At 38.0% G+C, this 21,127-nt stretch overlaps 1 protein-coding gene across 8 annotated transcripts in view; it reads left to right on the top strand.

Annotated features, from left to right (window-relative positions):
• The window catches only part of SMAD1 (SMAD family member 1), an 80,002-nt gene that overhangs the window by 13,063 nt on the left and 45,812 nt on the right, over positions 1-21,127 (top strand). The window lies entirely within an intron of this gene.

A 21,127-nucleotide genomic window follows, 5' to 3' on the forward strand; every position in this document is an offset into this window, starting at 1 on the left:
GAAAGGGTATGTGTGTTTGACATCTTTCCCTTTTCCCTTCGTGAAGGAGTCAGCAATTCCTTTGTCCTAGATCTAGAAGTGGAGCTAGATAAGACCGTTGAGACCTGAGGCGGTTAGATCACGAGGAGAAAAGCAGAGGGAAAGTGTGGTGGGGTGGAGCAGTTGCTCATTGAGCAATGTCTGGAGAAATTTCTGGATGTCACCACTGAGGGGAAGGCAGGAGTGTTTTGACCAGCAGCTAGTGGGAAGAGGCCAGGGATGCTGCTAAATATCCTGCATGCTAAGGCTGAGAAACCCTGGAATAGAGGAAGCAAAGGGGATCGGGAGGCAGATAGGACACTGAAGCGGTAGTGTTGTCGACCGTTGCTTCTGCCACACCAGTACACGGTTTGCTTTACCATCCCCTCACTCAAACCCTCTACAGTTGAGAGTACTATTTTTTGCCTTTATCTATAGAGAGCATTGTGGCTGCCAGCTGTGTATGAGCCATTAAAATGAATATTTTAATATTTTACCCATAATAAAATATGATGCTTGAAAGCGTCCTCTGGTTAAATTTTCTCCGTTTCTACATTTGCTTTAATGGAGATGTATGACCTCAAGAAAAAACTGAGCCAGTAATTTTTGTTCCATTTTGTTTATGTTTTCAGTAAAGGACCCTAAGAATAATCAGTGGGACTGTAAAGAAAATGAATTTCTTAAAGGGGTTTAATTTTAATGTTCCAAGACTCATTATAGGAAAAGTATGTTGAGTTGACCATATACATGAGCTGTGGGTGTGAAGTAATGGTGCCCATTTCATTATGTCTTGCTGAGTTACAGCTTATAACTTCTTATCCCATTCTAGGCTCTTTAGATTAAAATGAACTTAATTTTGTCATTGCTGCCGTAATAAAACTGTTTTTTCCATGTTCTAAGAAAGTGGGAAGATATCGAGAAGGAAAGCAACAATGAAAACAAAAATAAGCTGGGAAGGGAAGGAGTTGGAGGGATTAAAATAAGACTAAGCAAATCTTTGCTTGTCAGTCCCTCCACTTTATGCATGAGGCAGAGGAGGAGGTACATAGGAGCAGCAGGGTAGAAGGGTTAGCTTGGCAAGCTCCTTAACCTTTCTACCCCTCAGTTTCATCATCTCCAAAATGATCTTTATAGGGTTTTCATAAGGATTAAGAGAGCTAATAGGTAAGTGCTCAGAACCATGTTTCATGCTTCATTATGGTGGTGATGTTGGTGATGTGAGAATGACTTCTTTTTTTTTTTTTTAAAGATTGGCACCTGAGCTAGCATCTGTTGCCAGTCTTCTTTTCTTCTTCTTTTCCCCAAAGCCCCCCATTACATAGTTGTATATTCTAGTTGTGAGTGCATCTGGCTATGCCAAGTGGGACACCGCCTCAGCATGGCTTGAGGAGCGGTGCCATGTCCGTGCCCAGGATCCAAACCAGTGAAACCCTGGGCTGCCGAAGCAGAGTGCATGAACTTAACCAGTTGGCCACGGGGCTGGCCCCGAGAATGATTTTTTTATTCTTTCTGAATACTTGAGCTGTGTTGAAAATTGATGGAGGGGCCAGCATGGTGTATGAATTTTGAGAAGAAAGAGTGATTTATATGATAAAATGTTTGTAAGTTTTTGTAATGTAATAAAACCATGGTAGTTAATTCTCTGTCATCCACTTACAGACTTTCCACAGCCACATTTGAGTCTTGAACAGGCATTTCTTTAGAATTTACTATATTCTCCAGGGTATATAATTGTTTTATTATTACTGTAACCAAAACATGATAAGAAATTAAAAGCTTTCTTTGATAAAGCATAACACATTCCAAAAGCAATGGTTAATTTTTATTAAGGCTGCTTTGGATTATCCATGGCATTGTTCATACCCGTTGATGCAACTGGTGGATAGTCAGTTGAGCTCGTTTGGTTTCTATCGCACAGTGGGTAACACAAAGCCCAGGATGCACAGGAGATGTAATTGGGGCAAAGAAAATGGCACAGATTGTTGGCCACTCTCCCTGCACATATGTTCCTCAGAAAAACAGCCTGAACGGATGGTTCAACTCTTATCACAGCCAAACTTGTAATATGGTTCTCCCGTTCCTCCCCCACACACTTTATGACTGTAAGCTTGGTGGTGGTGGGAGCTGTATCAGATTCATTGTCTTTCGACGGCACCTTCACGTTCGTGGTAATTTCAGCATTGCTTAAAGGATTGTTCAGTTAAGTAGTGAGTTAATGGAGACTAACGGTCTCTTAGTAGTTGAACGTATAAAGGAGGAGAACTTGGGTTCTGAAGTCTTCTCGGAGCACTCTCTTAGGTTTTTCCATTCTCACTGTCAGTCAGTCACTGTGGGGAGGTTAATGGACAGGAGTGCATCTGAGCAGAAATGGTCTAGATTTATGGCGCAGGTCTCACCTAATTCTATAGGTGATGATGCTTGCTCATATCCACAGCGTATAACCCAGTGACAGACGTTGCACTTGGCTTCTTTTCGCTCTTGCTGTTCTGGAAGGGGGCTGCTGGTCTTTGTTTAGTCTCCTCTGAGGTGGCCAAGCGAACATTTGTAAGTCCAGTCCAGTTTTTGGCAGATTGAAAACAGGATGTCATTGATTGTCATGTGGAGGAGAGTGAAATCTGGCTGATCTCAATGTTTGTTTCAGTGGTTATGTAAACTTTGATTTTTAGAAGTTATTTTATTCTTCTGAGTAACAGATTTATATACTGGAAAAGGGACAGGAACAAATTGCTCTGAGATATTTGAGTAATACAGAACTTTTTTTGGTAAGAAATTCATGCATTGAAAAATTTGAAGCATATTTGAACTGTTAATGGAAAGGGGACGAAGGAACTAGAATGGGCAGGAAACTTACTTTTTGTTATGATATGCCATTTTGTAAAATTAAATTTTTTGATCATGTGGCTGAATTGCTTAATAAAAAAGTACATTCCCACCTATATCGTGTTCACCCGGAATTAGGCCATATATTCTAACCCTGTACACAGGAATAAATTTCTAAAAGTTCTAATACAGTGGTATTCCATTCTATACAGAAACACTTCCCATTATTTTTTCCTTTATAAAAAGATAAATCTTGCCACGTCTTGGTCATAATACCTTCTTCTGGAACCATGTAGAATAAATCTCTTACCTACTTTCAGTTTTTATTTATTTTTATTATTGGGGTTTCAAAATTGAAAACAGTAGTTGGTTATAGGTAAAAATGGTCTGCTTGCTTGCACTCCCCTCCCCCCAGCTCACTCCTGAAGATGACCACTTGTTCAGGGTTGTTTATTTCCTTCCAGGCCTTTAAAGAGGCACATATATTATCCATGTACAGGTTTTGTCTCTATTTGTGTTTTTAAAATAGGATCCTGCTATATATACTGTTCTGCACCTTTTTTTAACTGAACAATTATGGTATGGTTTTCTTTCCATGTTAGACATGAAAGTCTGTCTGGGTTTTTTTCCTTTATTAACAGTTACATGATTGTCGGACATACTATAATTTATTTAATCATTCCATTATTAGACATCTGGGTTTTTGGGAACATGAACACAGATTAAGCTCATCCGAGGATGCTGCTTCCCTTGTAGCTCTCAAGTCCTGGCTGTTTTCTCTCATTACCCTCATACCAGATGGGCTGGAAGTGTGGGTCCTCTTCATTGTCACTTCCAGACCATTCTCCCACCATCCTCTGAAAACACCCAGCTTTGAAGGTTGTGTCAGATTATATCACTCACTTTCCTTCCTTGTTGGTCACTTACTACCTCACTCCCCATCATTCGCCCTAATTCCTACAAGATTGTAGCTTCTTGTTATTATTCCCTCCATACTGTTCCTGTGGTAATTCTTGGACTGTGTCTCCAGTGACCTTTGACCCCACTGCAGATAATCTCATAGTCCTATAATACGGGATTTTGCGCTTCTAAAAATTAAACAGATTTCTCCAATTTTATGGTTATTTTATTTACTTAAGCAATAAAGTATATTTATTCTTGACCATACCGTCAGAATATGTCCAGAATCTGATCACTTCTGCCACGCCAATCCAAACCTTCATCATCTCCAACCGTAACAATTTCCATACCTTCCTAACGGGTCTCCTTACACCTTCATACTCCTGCTACTTCCTGCTTCTATCCTTTCAGTCTGTTCTCAGCCCAGCAAAACATAGTAAGCCTGTTAAACCAGAAGTGAGATCATGGCTTACAACTCTGCTCATGTCTCCCGGTGGGCCCAACTCAACTTAGAGTGAGAGCTCTAACCTCCCCGCAGGTTCCTTCTATGTCTGCTCCCCTCACCTCTCCCACCCCATCTCCCACTGCTCTCCCCTCACTCCCTCCACTGCAGCTGCATTGGACTCTTTGCTGTTCTTGAACATTTCAGGCGCATTCCTGCCTCATGACCTTTGCACTTGCTGTCCCAGATAGCCCATGGCTCTGTCCTTCACCTCTTCAGGCTTCTGTTCAACTATCACCTCCTCGGTGAGGCCTTCCCTCACCACCAGAATGCAGGTCTCGTGAAGGCATGGACTTTTAAAAAATGCAGTTTTTGTCTCTTTTGTTCAGTGCTGTGTCCCCAGTGCTTAGAATAGGGTCTTACAGATTATAGGTGTTTGTCGAATGAATTGAATGACTGTGGTGGTGATTGGCTTTTCTTTTTTTTTTGTCCCTCTGCTTTTTCTCCCCAAATCCCCCCAGTACATAGTTGTATATTTTAGTTGTGGGTCCTTCTAGTTGTGGCATGTGGGTCACTACCTCAGCATGGCCTGATGAGCGGGGCCATGTCTGTACCCAGGATCCAAACCGGCGAAACCCTGGGCTACTGAAGCGCAGAGCGTGAACTTAACCACTAGGCCATGGGGCCAGCCTCTCGGCTTTTCTTTTTATCATTTTCTTTTCCTTTGTTTTTGGTGTAAAGTTAGAACTTCACTGAACAGACAAAAACTAAGACAGAAACTTTGTTTTTGTGTATATACAAAATATTAAAATTAGCTTTATTTGTGAAACTGCTCTGTTAATAAAATGTGTTAGATTTTTCAGTGTAATTTTCAAATCAGTTTTACATATTCATATTTAAGTCTCATAACAACCCAGTGGGGTAGGTGGTGGAGTCAAAATTTTGTGGAAAAGCAAATTGAGGCTCAGAGAGGTGTCTGTTTAAAAGTACAGCTACTAAGTGGAAAGCTGCCGGTCCAAGCAAAGGGCTCTTGTTCCCTTATTTAAACATCTTAAAACGACAGAAAAATGGTGGGGTTACTATTTGAGAGTCTGGAGAATGTGCCCTGATTTCTTATTCTGGATTCAGTTTGCCTTTTGTTTCCATTTTGAAAGTACATAAAATAAATGGTTAACTTTAAAATTCCTGACAATGACAGATCAACAAGTTTTATTTCTCTCACCTGTGGAGGAAGTGGCCTCCACCCAGTTTTACTGAATTAGGAGGGAAGTGATTTTTTCAAGTGATAAAAAGAAATAAAATTCCATGCTCTTCCCAGAGGAGGAGTTCAACAATTGGGAGAATGGCGTGAGACCATATGTGGGTTTGTAAAAGGATATAACTTGTAAAGATGTTTCCTTTGATGCCTGTGATGAATATGGATGTGTTTCCCTTCTAGAGGGTCTTGATTAAATTATTCAATTAAGAGCTGAGCTGAAGGATCTAAATATAGGGAGAGGGTTCAGGCCGTCCTGCCTTGTGTGTGTCAGCTCACCCCTACAGATGTGCGTGTTTGTTGTCATAAACAGCACCTGTGAGATCAGTGGAGCAAGAGAATTATGTTCCCAAATTGAAATACAGCAGGATTTTTTTTAACAAAAGGGATAGTTTTTTCCTCCTCTAGCCTATTCTGTTTTTATTTGTGATTCTGGCGTTTGAATTACTTATTTTTTAACCTGATTTATAGACTTTTGTGTCTGTTCTGGTTTAAAATTTAGATCTAATGCTTACTGGAAAATGGTCTTGAGAAAATTACTTAACCTCTGACCCTCAGGTTTGTTAGTAAAATTGAGATAATGCTATATACCTTGAAGGATTGCTGTAGGACTCAATAAAATTATTTGTGAAAACAACTAGTATAAAGCTTGCATGCGGTATGAGCTCAATTAAAATAATTTTGCTCATTTGTTAATGATTAATCATTCGTAACTGGCACTTACAGAAATTTAGCACATTTAGCATCCTTTGCAATCTGTAAAATTGCTATTCTATGATAACAGTGACTCAAAAGGGAGTATTTTTTTTCTGAAAGATAACTACTGTAGACTTTCATTTTGTAGTCAATAAAATTAAATTTTAAAATGCTTCTGGTCTTCAGTCTCCTGTGTTTGAAGAGTGAGCACTTGCAGGCCAAATGACGTACACTTTTTGAGGTGAGGTGAAGACAGATGAAATTTGTCAGGGTCAGGTAATTAGGACCTGGGTTTCTGGAAAGCCACCAGATATTGAAGGACAGTTCTCCATTACAAGCATGAATTTTGAAAAAGGAGATTCAGTGGCATTAAGGAATGTTGTGCTTTTAGAGGAAGTGGCAAGGAGATGTAGAAATAACCAAGTTTGTTTGTTGAAATTGAGGACAGTAAGAAAACTAAGTGCCGTCAGTCTTCTTAACTAAACCAGTAGTCATCTAATGAAACCAAACAGAACTGACGCTCACTGTTCTATAGAGAATCTCTGAGAGTCAGAAAAATGGACCAGTTGTCTCATAAGCCGCTTAGATTTGTCAGGATGGAAGGACTTGTGTATGCAGTGTAGAACCAGAAAGAGTTCTTGTCTTGAAGAATTTTCTGACACAATGAAGATATATTGAATAGCATCCTTGACACGCCTAAATATATAAACTACAGTTCCGTCCTTGGAAACTCATGTAATTGTGACATTCATAAATTCCTTGCTTCGTCTTCATCAAGGGGATACTACTTTTGAAATCATTTGGCTGAAATGTCACAGCTTGCAGTGAACTCACAAGTGGGCGGCGGTAAACTGGAATTCAAAGTCTACGTGTTATATTCCTTTTATTCCATTTCGTTTTGATTCCTGAGATTCCCCACTCACTCAACACTCTATTGAGAGAGATTGCAGCTCTTGCTGGCATGTCACTTAAGTCACACCTGAGAGATTGGAAGACTGGCTGTTAGTGCCTCTGTTTCAAAGGCAGTAGTACCTGCATAATTGCGTTACTAAAAATAGACTTTCAAGAACTTGTCTTTCTCCCCCCTTCACCCCCCAGTTCCCCCAGATTTGGAAAATTAATCTCTGAAAAAAAAATTTTAAAAGAAAAAATGACAAACCAGCTGGTCTGTCATCAATCACACATTTAGGAAGTTGGGCAGCGTTTGGAAGTAGTCAAAGCAGCGCTTAATAGTAGAGGCTCGGTGAGGTGGAACTGGCTGCTGGGTGTTTGTGACAGCAGGGCTGCGGCTGCTCTGATCTGAGGCAGGCAGAGTTCTTCTGTCACCTCCCCAGGATCTTCACACTGCTTTCTTGTATAGGAAGTTGTTTTTTTAAATACATTTTCTTTTTCTGAGGACTCAATCAAAGTAGAGTTCCTTCTAGCCCAACTTCCTAGCGGTGAAGTAGGCAGTTTAAAAAGTGCTTTTGAATCTGTGAAAGCCATGGAGAGAGGTTTTATCCATCCTCACTTTCTTCTTGTTCTGGGATTTTTTTTCCCTTATTTTAGTTAGTGGTGAGTTTTATTTAGCTGCCGTTGACCCGTTTGAAATTGAGAAATGTTGAAAGTTGAGGGTTAACTGCTATTTTAAAATGGGGAGAAGTGTAGAGGCTCTTCACCTGGTTTCTCCTCCAGTACAGATAGCCCCAAACCATAAAGTTAGTTCCTAATTGGAGTAACTGGGGAAAAGAAACATTTGAACAGATTATTTGTGGAAACCAAATCACAGAGCATTGTTACTTTGGGGTATTTTCTGAGACTGAAATAGCTAGAGAAAACCAATCTCTGGTTTTATGTTCATTGTAATGGTGTTATACTTGTGTAGCAAATTTTAACTTGTTTTTCTTTCCTGTCTGCCTTAAGAGTAGATAAAGGTGTATCATTTTCCTTAAGGAGCTGTACAGTAAATACTCTTTAATCCTTTTATCAGGCACTGTTTGGAGTTGGTACCACTTATGGTTGTGTTCCGCTTGTTCCAGAGCACTGTCTCCACTTGTCTCCGATGCTGGTTTTCACGGGTACTGTTCACAGGATTGTTTCTCCATCTGGAAGTGTGAGGGGATGTGCCGCTTCTGCTCCAGCCCTCCTGCTCAGCCAGTATGCGGGTTGTCTGCTCTTCCACTTGTTTGTTTAAAAACCATTTATCATGCAAAATCTTAACTTTTATAAAAAGTTTAGTAATACATGGCATGGTTACAGAAGGTCGCCTTCCTGTAAAAAGTCACCCTTAGCTTTATCAGAAGTTTGGAAGTTCCCAGTTCTTCAGGACTTTTGATTAATTCTGTAGCCTAATTTTATTTAGATCTAATGAATATGGTTATAATCTCCCCCCACCCCCCTTTTTGTGAATTCTCCTTCTTACTCTTAACCAACAAAGCTCATTGTAATTCTTGGCTTAATGATGGATTGCTCTTCATGTTTTAAAATATTTACTGGCGTTGAGTCTCTTGAATATTTTTCTTTGCTGCCCTCATCTTTTTAAGCATTTTTAACCCTAATCTTTAGTGTCTAGTCTTCTGTGATTCTGTGGTTTCTAAGAGTGTCAGGAATTTTTAGGGTATCTTTGTTTTATCCTCCTTGGGAATCATGATCTGTTTGACAGTTCTGCCTTCGGTAGGAGTATCCAGTTGCCTAGGGTACCTAAATGAAATCAAGCAGGTTAAAAAAAATAGTCCATTTGGAGTAATGAAAAGTTACATTACAGATCCCCTGGCATGTCCACTTTTTGACCCTTTTTGATTTCTTAATTTAGCTAAACATCTCAGAGAAGGCAAGAGTTCTCATCAGGCTTGAATCCTATCTAAAATTGGATGTTAGGATAGGTGACACATACCTTTCCATGGTAATAATTAATGTCACCACCAATCACTTTATACAACACATCTCTGAGGTATTTTACACCTCCATGGCATTTTAGCGAGGTATATGGTGAAATGTTTTAGATACAAAAACTACTAAGTTACAAAAATCGTACAGTTTACTTAGGATTTGTCAGAAGCCCCACTGTTAGCTCTTTTTTGGGAGCTAGGTTTTACTTTTTCTGTTTTTTCACAAGATCATCTGTTTCAGAAGAAAGCTAGTGTTGTAAGTCAGAAAATTTGCACACAGTTTAGTTACTTGAAAATACTTGTTTCCCAGGAAAATGGATCAAACATTTTATAGAAACATAATTTTTGTCAAGTTCTTTTTCTTAAACAACTTATCCAACTATTAAACAGTTTCAAAGTGAAGTTAATCAATACCCTGTGCTTTTAGTTCCTTGATTCTTTTGATCTTCATGCCATGATGTTTTACCATTAGAGTTAATGAACCAAAGAACAAGAAATGGAAAAAAAAAAAAAGGGAGTTGCTTGCTTCATTGACAATAGACTGTTTATCTTCTGTCAGTTACTTTTTTTAAGGTACAAGGAGTCTTTTTTTCCTCCCCCCAGTTACTTTTTGGAGCATATACTTTTAAGTTTATTTTATTGAATGATTTAATTATTCCCTCAATATTTCGTGGGATAATTTGTCTAGTTCATTGAATTCCGTGCCAGTGCAAGAATTGTAAAACAGTGCTAGTCTGGAGCTAAGGAGGGCATATGGTGGTTACCTTTCTCTGCCCCCCTCCTCCTTTTATTGAAGATGCTTGGTGTGTAACCCTGCTCTCCCCTCTTTTTTATTGTATCTTCAGATACAAATTAGAATAATTTTCTTTTAAAACTTTCTGTGGGAATTTGGGATCTGAAAGGTGTTGAATGGCAGAGAGTGTACTTTGTTGCTGTTCACACAGTTGGATAATTACGTGTTTCTTTACTAATCTAGCAAAGGCCAAGATAAAGAAAAATGCCTATTGTTGTGCAATTGGCTAATTAGGTTTCCTTTAAATATAAAGCAAGTTACACAGCAGTTAAAGGTATTTTAAATTTTTTGCTTTTTCCTTTTCCATTAAGGAATACCACATAAGTTGCAAAATTAAATAGCCTGGCAAAAGGAGTATTATAAGAGAATTTTTCTCATTTGGCTTCTGGCAGTGCTAATAGAAATCCCTCCCATCAGGGAGATTCCGTAGGGAAAGGTTCTGAATTTAGAACCCTGTTTTAAATTGCGCTTTTATTGCTTCTGAAATCGGATCTTGCCATAAGTCCAACCTGACTTGTAAGTAGAGTTTGTATGGGGCTTGAGCTCATGAAATTGACTTTTGTTTTTTTGTAATTAGAAAATATCTGCATATAGTGGCTTTTTAAAAATTCAAAAGTTAAAGTTTTTCATTAAAGAATGTTTGAAAAGTTGAGAAAAGTAGGAGAGAGAGAGATTACTCGCCTTCCAAATGTAGCCACTATTAATATTTTGGTATATTTATGTAGTTGTTCATGCTGTGTATACCATTTTATGTTCTGCTTAAGGTTTTTTCCCAAGTTATTACATAGTTTTTATGAATATAATTTTTAAGGGCTATATAATATACTGCTGAGTGGATTGTGCTATAGTTTATGTAACTATTTTCCGATTAACAGATATTTCTTTTTTTCCCTATAATAAATAATTCTCTGATGAAAATCTTTGTGCAGAAACTTTTTACCTTTCTAGTTCGGAGTATTTCCGTAGAGTAAGTTTCTAAAAGAGAAGTTGCTGAAACAAACATCTCAGTATTTTGAAAGCTTCTGGGGATTCTCTCCCAGACGGATGCTTTTTTTTGGTCAATGTGAAATGTTTGTATTTGCAGAAGAGGGAAGGAAATCTCTGTTTGCTGACTCATGTTTTTATTTTGCACTTTAAACTGATAAGGCCACTTAGCTTTTGACATAAACTAAAGAAGGAAGTACAAAAAGGGGCAGAAAAAAATGACTTGTCTTGCCAAGGCCATAGCATCATGGACTTGAGTTCCTGATGGGAGGTAAGTGACTCGTATGTTAAAAACTGCGCAGCACAAGTAGGCAGAAATTAGTCACCAGCCTGCGTTTTGTTTCATCTGTGCCCATTTCTGTGCAAAGGTTTGTGATCTTGTCACCTTAATTTTTGTGAGGGGCGTCGGGACATTCGTCCTCGCACTGGCCCCTGCAGTGTTTGGAGGCAGTAGTGTCTTCTGTTTTGTTTTTTGTTCTCTGAATGGAGAGGTCTTCCTGTATTGAGGATATCGCCTTAGCTGTCTTTCTGAAACTTAGATCTAATCATGATTTGAAACCTTCCCCTTGACCACAGGATAAGATCTGTCACAGGCCCTTCCATCTCGCCCCTGAACTTGTTACCGGCCTTGTATTGCCTCCAACCGCCCTGAACCCTAGCGTTTCTATTATGTGTCTGTTAGAAGTAGCAATGTAGAAAAGAGGTTAAAAAAATTGAGGCTCTAGAGCCAGACAACATGAGTTCAAATCCTGGCTCTGCCAATTACAACTGTGTATGTAAACTCTGGAAAAGTTATTTAACTTTTCTATATTTCGTTTTCCTTACCTGTAGAATGAGGAAAATGATAGTGTTTACTTCGGAGGGTTTGTTGCAAAGATTAAACTAGCTAATATATGGAAAGTGCTTGGAATGGTGTCTGTCATGTAATGATCACTCCATGTTAGCTCTATTGTTTCACAAAATTCTGCTAATCCTTTAAGGTCTGTCTGTGTTTCCTCTTTGGCAAAACTTCCTGAAATCCCTAGAATTGAATGTTCTCTCCTTTTCTGCTTTTATATACTATTGTTTATACCTGTTAGAGCTTTTTATCGCGCGGTGTTATAGTTAGTTCGTGGTGGGCAAATGCACAGTACCCGGGCCTCCTCTTCAAGCTCACGGCCGACCTTGGTGCAGTCACTCCTTCCTCCTGGCTGAGGCCTTGGAGATGGCTGGAGACTTCTCAGTGCCACCCTTTAGTACCATGCAGGGAACCCAGTTTGCCCCAGTGAGAGTTAGTTCACACACTGGCTCTTCCGTTGGACTGTGAGTTCCTTCAGGCTGTAGACATCTTTGTCTCTGTCCCCTGTGTATAGTACAGTGCAGGGCACTCAGGATGGCTTTGTTGATTGAATGTCAATTTGAATAGTTAAAGGTCTGAAATGGTGCTTCTGAATCTCACACCCCGCCCCCTCCCCAACACACTTTCCTTCCATAACTAACCCAGCAGTGAACAGTTTGAAATAGCCCCAAGTGATTTTAATATAAACTCACCCCCTCTATTGAAAATTATTGGCTAAAATATAAAAAAGCAGTTTCTGGAGTAGAAGAAAAGAATATATAGAATAAGAAGAAATATATTCCCTTTGTAAATTGTTTCTAGAGGACTAGAAAGAAGTTGTCTGTCTTGTTCCTTTGTACAACTAACCTATAGTAAAAGTAAATGATTATTTCACTAGGTACACTCTGACCAAGTGTGACACGATGATAGCATAGTTTTGTTTTCTCTTTCCTTTTCTGTTAAATGAAAATAATACCAACTTCAAAAGAAAAAGGTAGATTTGGATAAAACTCTTTACTTTAGAAAAGGGAACAACTAATCCCCTACAGGCTATTGAATAATATTTATGTTTATTCATATTTAATTGAGTAAAGTTGAAGCCCCACACTTGGCCTTCTCGCTTCTTCCGGGAGCTAAGTCATTGATTAAACATTTATTGAGGATCTGCTGTGTGCCAGATACAGTATAGGGCTCCGAAGACAGGAGGATTGGACTCCTGTCATTTTCACGGGGTGAGGAAGACAGATGAGCAGACCACCACATGGTAGCTGTAGACGTGCACAATTTGCCTGACAGCTCTACATAATCATTATCTTTCTAATTTCTGAAGATCAGTGATGATTTTCCCTTTTTATCCCTGTTATTGGTAATTTGTGCCTTTTATTGATCAGTTTTGCTAGAGGTTTATCCAATTTTATTAGTATTTTCAAGTAACCATCTTGGATTTTATAGGTTTTTCTCTAGTATGCTTTTTTTTTTTTTAAATTTCTGCTCTTATGTCCTATAGCTTCTTTGGATTTACTTTTCCTATTTTTTTTCTTTGTGGTAGATACATAGAACATTAGTTTTCAGCTTTTTTTCTCTTCTAATATATGTATTTAAGACTATAAATTTCCCTCTAAGCAAAGCTTGAGCCACATCCTACAGGTTTTGATGTGTCAAATTTTTATAATCATTAAGTTAAAAATGTTTTCTAATTTCCACTGTCGTTTCTTCTTTCATCCACGAGTTGTTGAAAAGTATAACTGTTTTCAATAATAATATTTTTGTTATTGATTTCTTAGTTATACTATGACTAAAGGACTTATTCTGTATGGTTTTGATACATGTAGAGATTTGCTTTATGGCTGGCTATATGGTCACTTTGGCTAAGTATTACATGAGTATAATAAACAAAGTGTTAGTGATTCTGCAATTGTTGGCTACAGTCATCTAGGTACATGAATTGGATCAAGTTTTTAAGCATGTTATTAATTTTATGTATGTATTGGTTTTTGTTTTATTAGTTATTGTATTAATCTCCCACTAAGATTCTGGGTTTGTCATTTTAATTGTTAGTTTCTGCTTTATGTATTTTTTTTTATTGAGGTCATAATAGTTTAACATTGTGAAATTTCACTTGTACATTATTATTTGTCAGTCACCATATAAATGTGTCCATTCACCCCTTGTGCCCACCTCCCAACCCCCATCCCTTCTGGTAGCCACTAACTGTTCTCTTTGTCTGTGTGTTAGTTTATCTTCCACATACGAGTGAGATCATACAGTGTTTGTCTTTTTCTGTCTGGCTTATTTCGTTAACGTAATACCCTCAGGGTCCATCCATGTTATTCCAAGTGGGACGATTTTGTCTTTTTATGGCTGAGTGGTAGTCCACTGTATACATATAGACCACGTCTTCTTTATCGAGTCATCAGTTGATGGGCACTTGGGTTGCTTCCACATCTTGGCTATTGTGAATAATGCTGCTATGAACATAAGGGTGCATAAGTCTCTTTGAATTGTTGATTTCAAGTTCTTTGGATAAATAGCCAGTAGTGGCATAGCTGGGTCATACGGTATTTCTATTTTTAATTTTTTGAGAAATCTCCATATTGTTTTCCATAGTGGCTGCACCAGTTTGCATTCTCACCAGCAGTGTAATGAGGGTTCCCTTTTCTCCACCTCCTCTCCAACATTTGTTATCTTTTTGTCTTGTTGATTATAGCCATTCTAACAGGTGTAAGGTGTTATCTTATTGTAGTTTTGTTTTGCATTTCCCTGATGATTAGTGATGTTGAACATCTTTTCATATGCCTATTTGCCATGTGTATATCTTCTTTGGAGAAATGTCAGTTCATATCCTCTGCCCATTTTTTGATCTTGTTGTTTGTTTTTTTGTAGTTCAGTTGTGTGAGTTCTTTGTATATTTTGGAGATTAACCCCTTGTCAGATATATGATTTGTAAATACTTTCTCCCAGTTGGTGGGTTGTCTTTTCATTTTGATCCTGGTTTCCTTTGCCTTGCAGAAACTCTTTAGTCTGATCAAGTCCCACTTGTTTATTTTTTCTTTTCTTTCCCTTGTCCAAGTAGACTTGGTGTTTGAAAAGATGCTGCTAAGACGGGTGTCAAAGAGTGTACTGCCTTTATTTTCTTCTAGGAATTTTACAGTTTCAGGTCTTACCTTCAAGCCTTTGACCCACTTTGAGTTAACTTTTGTGTATGGCAAAAGATAATAGTCTACTTTCATTCTTTTGCATGTGGCTATCCAGTTATCCCAATACCATTTATTGAAGAGACTTTCCTGTCTCCATTATATGTTCTTAGCTCCTTTGTGGAAAATTAGCTATCCGTAGATGTGTGCTTTTATTTCTGGACTTTGAATTCTGTTTCATTGATGTGCGCACCTGTTTTTGTACCAGTACGATGCTGTTTTGATTACTATAGCTTTGGTAGTATGTTTTGAAGTCAGAGACTGTGATGCCTCCAGCTTCGTTCTTTTTTCTCAGTATTGCTTTAGCAATTTAGGGTCTTTCGTTGCCCCATATGAATTTTAGGATTCTTTGTTCTATTTCTGTGAAGAATGTCATTGGGATTCTGATTGGGATTGCATTGAATCTGTAGATTGCTTTAGGTAGTATGGACATTTTAACTATATTTATTCTTCCAGTCCAGGTGCATGGGATATCTTGCCATTTCTTTGTTAGCACTTTCTTTCAGTACTGTCTCATGGTTTTCACTGTATAGGTCTTTCACCTCCTTGGTTAAATTTATTCCTAGATATTTTATTCTTTTTGTTGAGATTGTAAATGGGATTGTATTCTTGAGTTCTCTTTCTGTTAGTTTGTCATTAGAGTATAGAAATGCAACTGATTTTTGTAAGTTGATTTTGTACCCTGCAACTTTGCTGTAGTTGTTGATTATTTCTAATAATTTCTGAAGGATTCTCTAGGGTTTTCTATATATAAAATCATGTCATCTGCAAACAGCAAGAGTTTCACTTCTTCATTGCCTATTTGGATTCCTTTTCTTTCTTTTTCTCGCCTAATTCCTCTGACCCAAACCTCCAGTACTAAGTTGAATAAGAGTGGTGATAGTGGGCACCCTTGTCTTGTTCCTGTTCTCAGAGGGATGCTTTCAGGTTTTTCCCCATTGAGTATGATGTTGGCTGTGGGTTTGTCATATATGGCCTTTATTATGTTGAGGTGGTTTCCTTCTGTACCCATATTAGCAAGAGTTTTTATCATAAATGGATGTTGGATCTTGTCAAATGCTTTCTCTGGGTCTATTGAGATGATCATGTGGTTTTATTTCTCGTTTTGTTAATGTGGTATATTACGTTGACTGATTTGAGGATGTTGAACCATCCCTGTGTCCCTGGTATAAATTCTACTTGATCATGGTGTATGATCTTTTTAATGTATTGCTGTATTCGGTTTGCCAATATTTTGCTGAGGATTTTCCCATCTATGTTCATTAGCAATATTGGCCTGTAGTTTTTCTTGTTTGTGTTTTCCTCGTCTGTCTTTGGTATCAGGCTGATGTTGGCCGTGTAGAATGAGTTAGGAGGTGTTCTCTCTTCCTCAATTTTTTGGAATAGTTTGAGAAGGACAGGTATTAAATCTTTGAATGTTTGGTAGAATTCTCCAGAGAAGCCATATAGTCCTGGACTTTGATTTTTTGGGAGACTTCAGATTACTATTTTAATCTCTTGTGATTGGTTTATTCAGGTTCTCTATTTCTTCTTGGTTCACTTTTGGCAGGTTGTATGAGTCTAAGAATTTATCCGTTTCTTCTAGATTGTCCAATTTGTTGGCATGTAGTTTTTCAAAGTATTCTCTTACGGTCCTTTGTATGTCTGTGGTATCTGTTGTAATTTCTCCTCTTTCATTTCTAATTTTATTTTAGCCTTCTCTCTTTTTTTCTTAATGAGTCTGGCTAAGGGTTTGCCATTTTTGTTTATCTTCTCAAAGAACTAGCTCTTTGTTTCATTGATCCTTTCCACTGTTTTTTGTTTGTTTCAGTTTCGTTTATTTCTACTCTAATTTTTATTATTTTCCTCCTTCTGCTGAGTTTAGGTTTTTTTTTTTTTCTAATTCTGTTAGGTGTAGTTTAAGATTGCTTATTTGAGATTTTTCTTGTTTGTTAAGGTGGGCCTATATTGCTAAGAATTTCCCTCTTAGGACTGCTTTTGCTGCATCCCGTATGAGTTGGTATGGTGTATTTTCATTCTCATTTGTCTCCAGATATTTTTTTATTTCTCCTTTAATTTCTTCAGTGATCCATTGGTTGTTTGGCAGCATGTTGTTTAGTCTCCACACTTTTGTCCCTTCCCCAGCTTTTTCTTGTAATCAATTTCTAATTCATAGCATTATGGTTGGAAAAGGTGCTTGATATGATTTCTATCTTCTTAAATTTATAGAAGCTTGCCTTTTCCCCAACATTTGGTCTATCCTTGAAAATGCTCTATGCGCACTTGAGAAGAATGTGCTTTCTGCTGTTTTTGGATGGAGTGTTCTATCTACATCTATTAAGTCCATCTTGTCTAGTTTTTCATTCAAATTTACTATTTCCTTGTTGACGTTCTGTCTGGATGATCTATCCATTGACATAAGTGGGGTGTTGAGGTCCACAACTGTTAGTGTGTTGTTGTTAACACCTCCTTTTAGGTTTGTTAATAGTCGCTTTATGTACTTCGGTGCTCCTGTGTTGGGTGCATATATATTTGTAAATTTTATGTCTTCTGTATGGAATGTCCCTTTTATCATAATGTACTGCCCTTCTTTGTCTTTCATTACCTGTTTTGTCTTGAAGTCTACTTTGTCTGATATAAGTATGATAACACTTGCTTTCGCTTGCCATTGGCTTGGAGTATCATCTTCCATCCCTTCATTCTGAGCCTGTGTCTGTCATTAGAGCTGAGATGTGTTTCCTGGGGACAGCATATTGTTGCATTTTGTTTTTTAATCCATCCTACCACTCTGTGTCTTTTGATTGGAGAATTCAATCTATTTACATTTAGAGTGATTGTTGATATATGGTGTCTTAATATTGCCATTTTATCACTTGTTTTCTGCTGCTTCTGCCTTTCCCTTTTTTCTCATCCCAGACTACCAGTTCAGTTTGGTAGTTCACTATGATGGTTTTCTTAGTTTTCTCTTTATTATTTGTGTCTCTGTTCTGAGTATTTGTTTAGTGGTTACCATGAGAGTTGTATAAAAAATCTCATAGATGCGATAATGCACTTTCTGATAGCCTCTTATTTTCTTAGACTAAGCCAATTCCATCCCTTTTCTCTTCCCCTTTTTAGTTACTCTTGTCACAACTTATTCCATCTTGTGTTGTGAGTTTGTAGTTAAAGTGACAGGATTATATTTATTTTTTGATGTTTTCCTTCCCTTTATCTTTAATTTTATAATTAAGTGTTTCCTAACCTGTTCTGATAGAGAGCTGCAATTTTCTGATTTGTCTACCTGTTTATCTACTTGCTCAGGGCTTTATAACCCCTCTCTTTTTCTTTTCTTTTTTTTTTTTTTCAGGTGTGAGGGCCTTCTTGAGCATTTCTTGGGGAGGGGGGAGGTCTTGTGATGAACTCCCTTAGATTTTGTTTATCTGGAAAAATTTTTATTTCTCCATCATATCTGAAGGATACTTTTGCTGGATAGAGTATTCTTGGCTGAAAGGTTTTGTCTTTCAGAATTTTGAAGCTATCATTCCACTTTCTCCTAGCCTGTAAGGTTTTTGCTGAGAAATCCCTGGAAAGCCTGATAGGAGTTCCTTTGTAAGTTACTTTCTTCTGCCTTGCTGCTTTTAATATTTTTTCTTTGTCATTCACTTTTACCAGCTTTACTGCTATATACCTTGGAGAAGGTCTTTTGACATTGATATAATTAATTAGGAGTTCTAATAGTTTCTTTCACTTGTATTTCCAGCTCCTTTCCCAGGTTTGGAAAGTTCTCAGCTATTATTTCTTTGAACAGACTTTCTGTTCCATTCTTCTCTTCTCCTTTTGGCATACCTGTAATCCTTAGGTTACATTTCCTAATTGAGTTGGATATTTCTCAAAGAACTTCTTCATTTCTTTTTAGTCATAGTTCTCTCTCCTCCTCCATCTGAAGCATTTCTGTATTTCTGTCCTCCAAGCTGCTAATTCTGTCCTCCGTAAATCAGCTCTGTTATTCAGGGATTCCAGATTTTTCTTTATCTCATCCATTGTTTTTTTATCTCCAACATTTCTGATTGGTTTTTCTTTATAGTTTCATTTTCTTTTGTGAAGAAGTTTCTGATTTCATTGAACCATCTATCTGTATTTTCTGGTAAGTCGTCGAATTTTTTTATGATAGCTATTTTGAATTCTTTGTCATTTAGATTATAAGTTCCTGTGCCTTCAGCATTGATTTCAGGGTTCTTGTTTTCCTTCTGGTCTGGAATATTAATATATTTTTTATCCTGCTTGATAGCATGGATTTGTGCCTCTGTATAGTGATAGTATCTGGTTGCAGCTTCCACCTGCCGCCACTAGGGTGGGAGCTGTGCATTCTGAGCCTGCCACAATCCATGGCTCCCTTGCTTATAGCTGCTGCTTTTCTATCATATGTGCAGGTTCTCTGGCTGACAGGCTGAGCTGGAGTGCTAGGCAGGGGGAGGGACGCTTTCTTTCACATGCACGCTCCTTGGGGCTTCTCATTCTGCCCTCACTTTCTGCTCTCCTGGGGTGCTGGCTTGATGAAGACAACCTGGCAATAGTTTAGCCGCCTATGTATGGGGCTTTCCCATGGGGTTTGAGGGAACTTGGAGAGTGAAGGTGTTCCTGTGGAGAGCCACCCCCCTCCCTCTGCTCCTCTCAGAGCTGTGTGCAGTCCCAGGGTCACTGCCATTGGAGAAGGAGAGGAGAACCCCTTACCTCCTTCCACTTCCTCCTGGGGGTCCAGCATGTCCACCTTCGGGCGTATGGCTGCGTGGGTCTCTCACATGTCTTTTGTGTTGTGTGAATGTTCTCTGTTGGTATATGAATGTCCTTTTTGTTGTATCTTCGAGGGGAGAGTCTAAGGGAAGCGCTCACTCCGCCATGTTACTGACATCACTCCTCCTGAGAAAGGAGACATACAAATTCAGACAATCACAGAAATTTCTTCTAATTGGTGGCCAGTGACAATATCAGTCTGGAGTCCATTTCTTTGATCTCCCCTTGCCCTCAGTGTACTGGGGCCAGTTTCTAGTTTTACCCAGGGAACTCCTGAGGTTGTGAACCAACAAGCAGGGAGAAGATGGGCTGGCATGTGCTGGGCATCGAGGGCAGCTCAGAGAATCTGCTTTATGTATTTTGAGACTGTTGTTACTTGCCAAAAAATTTGGGATTGTGATATATTCATGGTGGGGATTGTGACGGATGCATGGTGGATCAACTCAACATTATGAAACATTCCTCTTTTTCTTTTTAATTTCTGGTGTTGCTTCTTATTTTAAAGTCTATTTTGCCTGATAGTTGGGGCAGCTTTTTGGGTTAGAATATTCATAATGTATCTTTTTCCATCATTTTTCTTTCAGCCTTCTCTGTCCTTATATTTAATGTATGTTTTTTGTAAGTACAATATAGTTAAGTGCTGCTCCCTATCCCTACTCCTGTCTTTTATTTGCATATTTAATTTGTTTATAGTTAAGTAATTGCTGATACTTCTGGGATTAGGTCTAAATCTTACCGTTTTCTATTTGTCTTATCTATTATTTGCTGCTTTTTTCTCATATTCTTTGGATTAATTATACTTTTAAAAATAATTCCATGTTTTTTAACTCCTTTATTCCCTTTTTATAGTTTTTAAATTATTCTTTCCTTGGTTGCTTTATTATGACATAACTTCAAAACGTATTATATGAATAATAATTTAATGCTTTACCACAGCCTGGGTAATACAGGGACTTTAGAAAATTAGTGTCACTTACCCCTTTCTGCTTTTTTTGTCATGTGCTTTAACTTTGTATTTTGAACACCACAAGAGATTCCTATTATTGTTTCATTAAGTCAGTATTCGTTTAGACTTACCTTTATTTACCCTTGTGGAGCTCTTCATTCTTTCCTGCAGTTCCTTGCTTCTTTGTGGATCTTTTTCCTTCTGCCTAATGAATCTGAGAGAAGTCAATTCTGTCAGATTTTCTTTGTTGGAAAGTATCTTTGTTTCACAATCATTTCTGCATCATCTTTCCACTAAGTATAGAATTCTAAGTTATCAGCTATTTGTTGACGTTTGGCATGTTAGAGATGTCATTTCATTGTCTTTTTATTTCCATTGTTTCTGTTGAAATGTCAGCTCTCAGCCTTATTGTACTTACTTGAGAGTAATGTGTCTTTCTAAAGATTTTTGTCTTAGGTTTACAGCAATTTTACTGTGCTATGACACATCAGAACTTGTGGATTTCTTTGTATTTATCCTCCTTGGGACTTATAGGGCTTCATGAATCTGTGGCTAGATGTCTCTTGTCAGTTTTGAAAGTCTTTGGTCAGTAGCTATAAATACTGCCTCTGTCACAGTTTTTTCTCCTCTTCTCCCATCACCTTGA

Source organism: Equus asinus, chromosome 3 (genome assembly GCF_041296235.1).
Source record: "Equus asinus isolate D_3611 breed Donkey chromosome 3, EquAss-T2T_v2, whole genome shotgun sequence".
Lineage (NCBI taxonomy): Eukaryota > Metazoa > Chordata > Mammalia > Perissodactyla > Equidae > Equus > Equus asinus.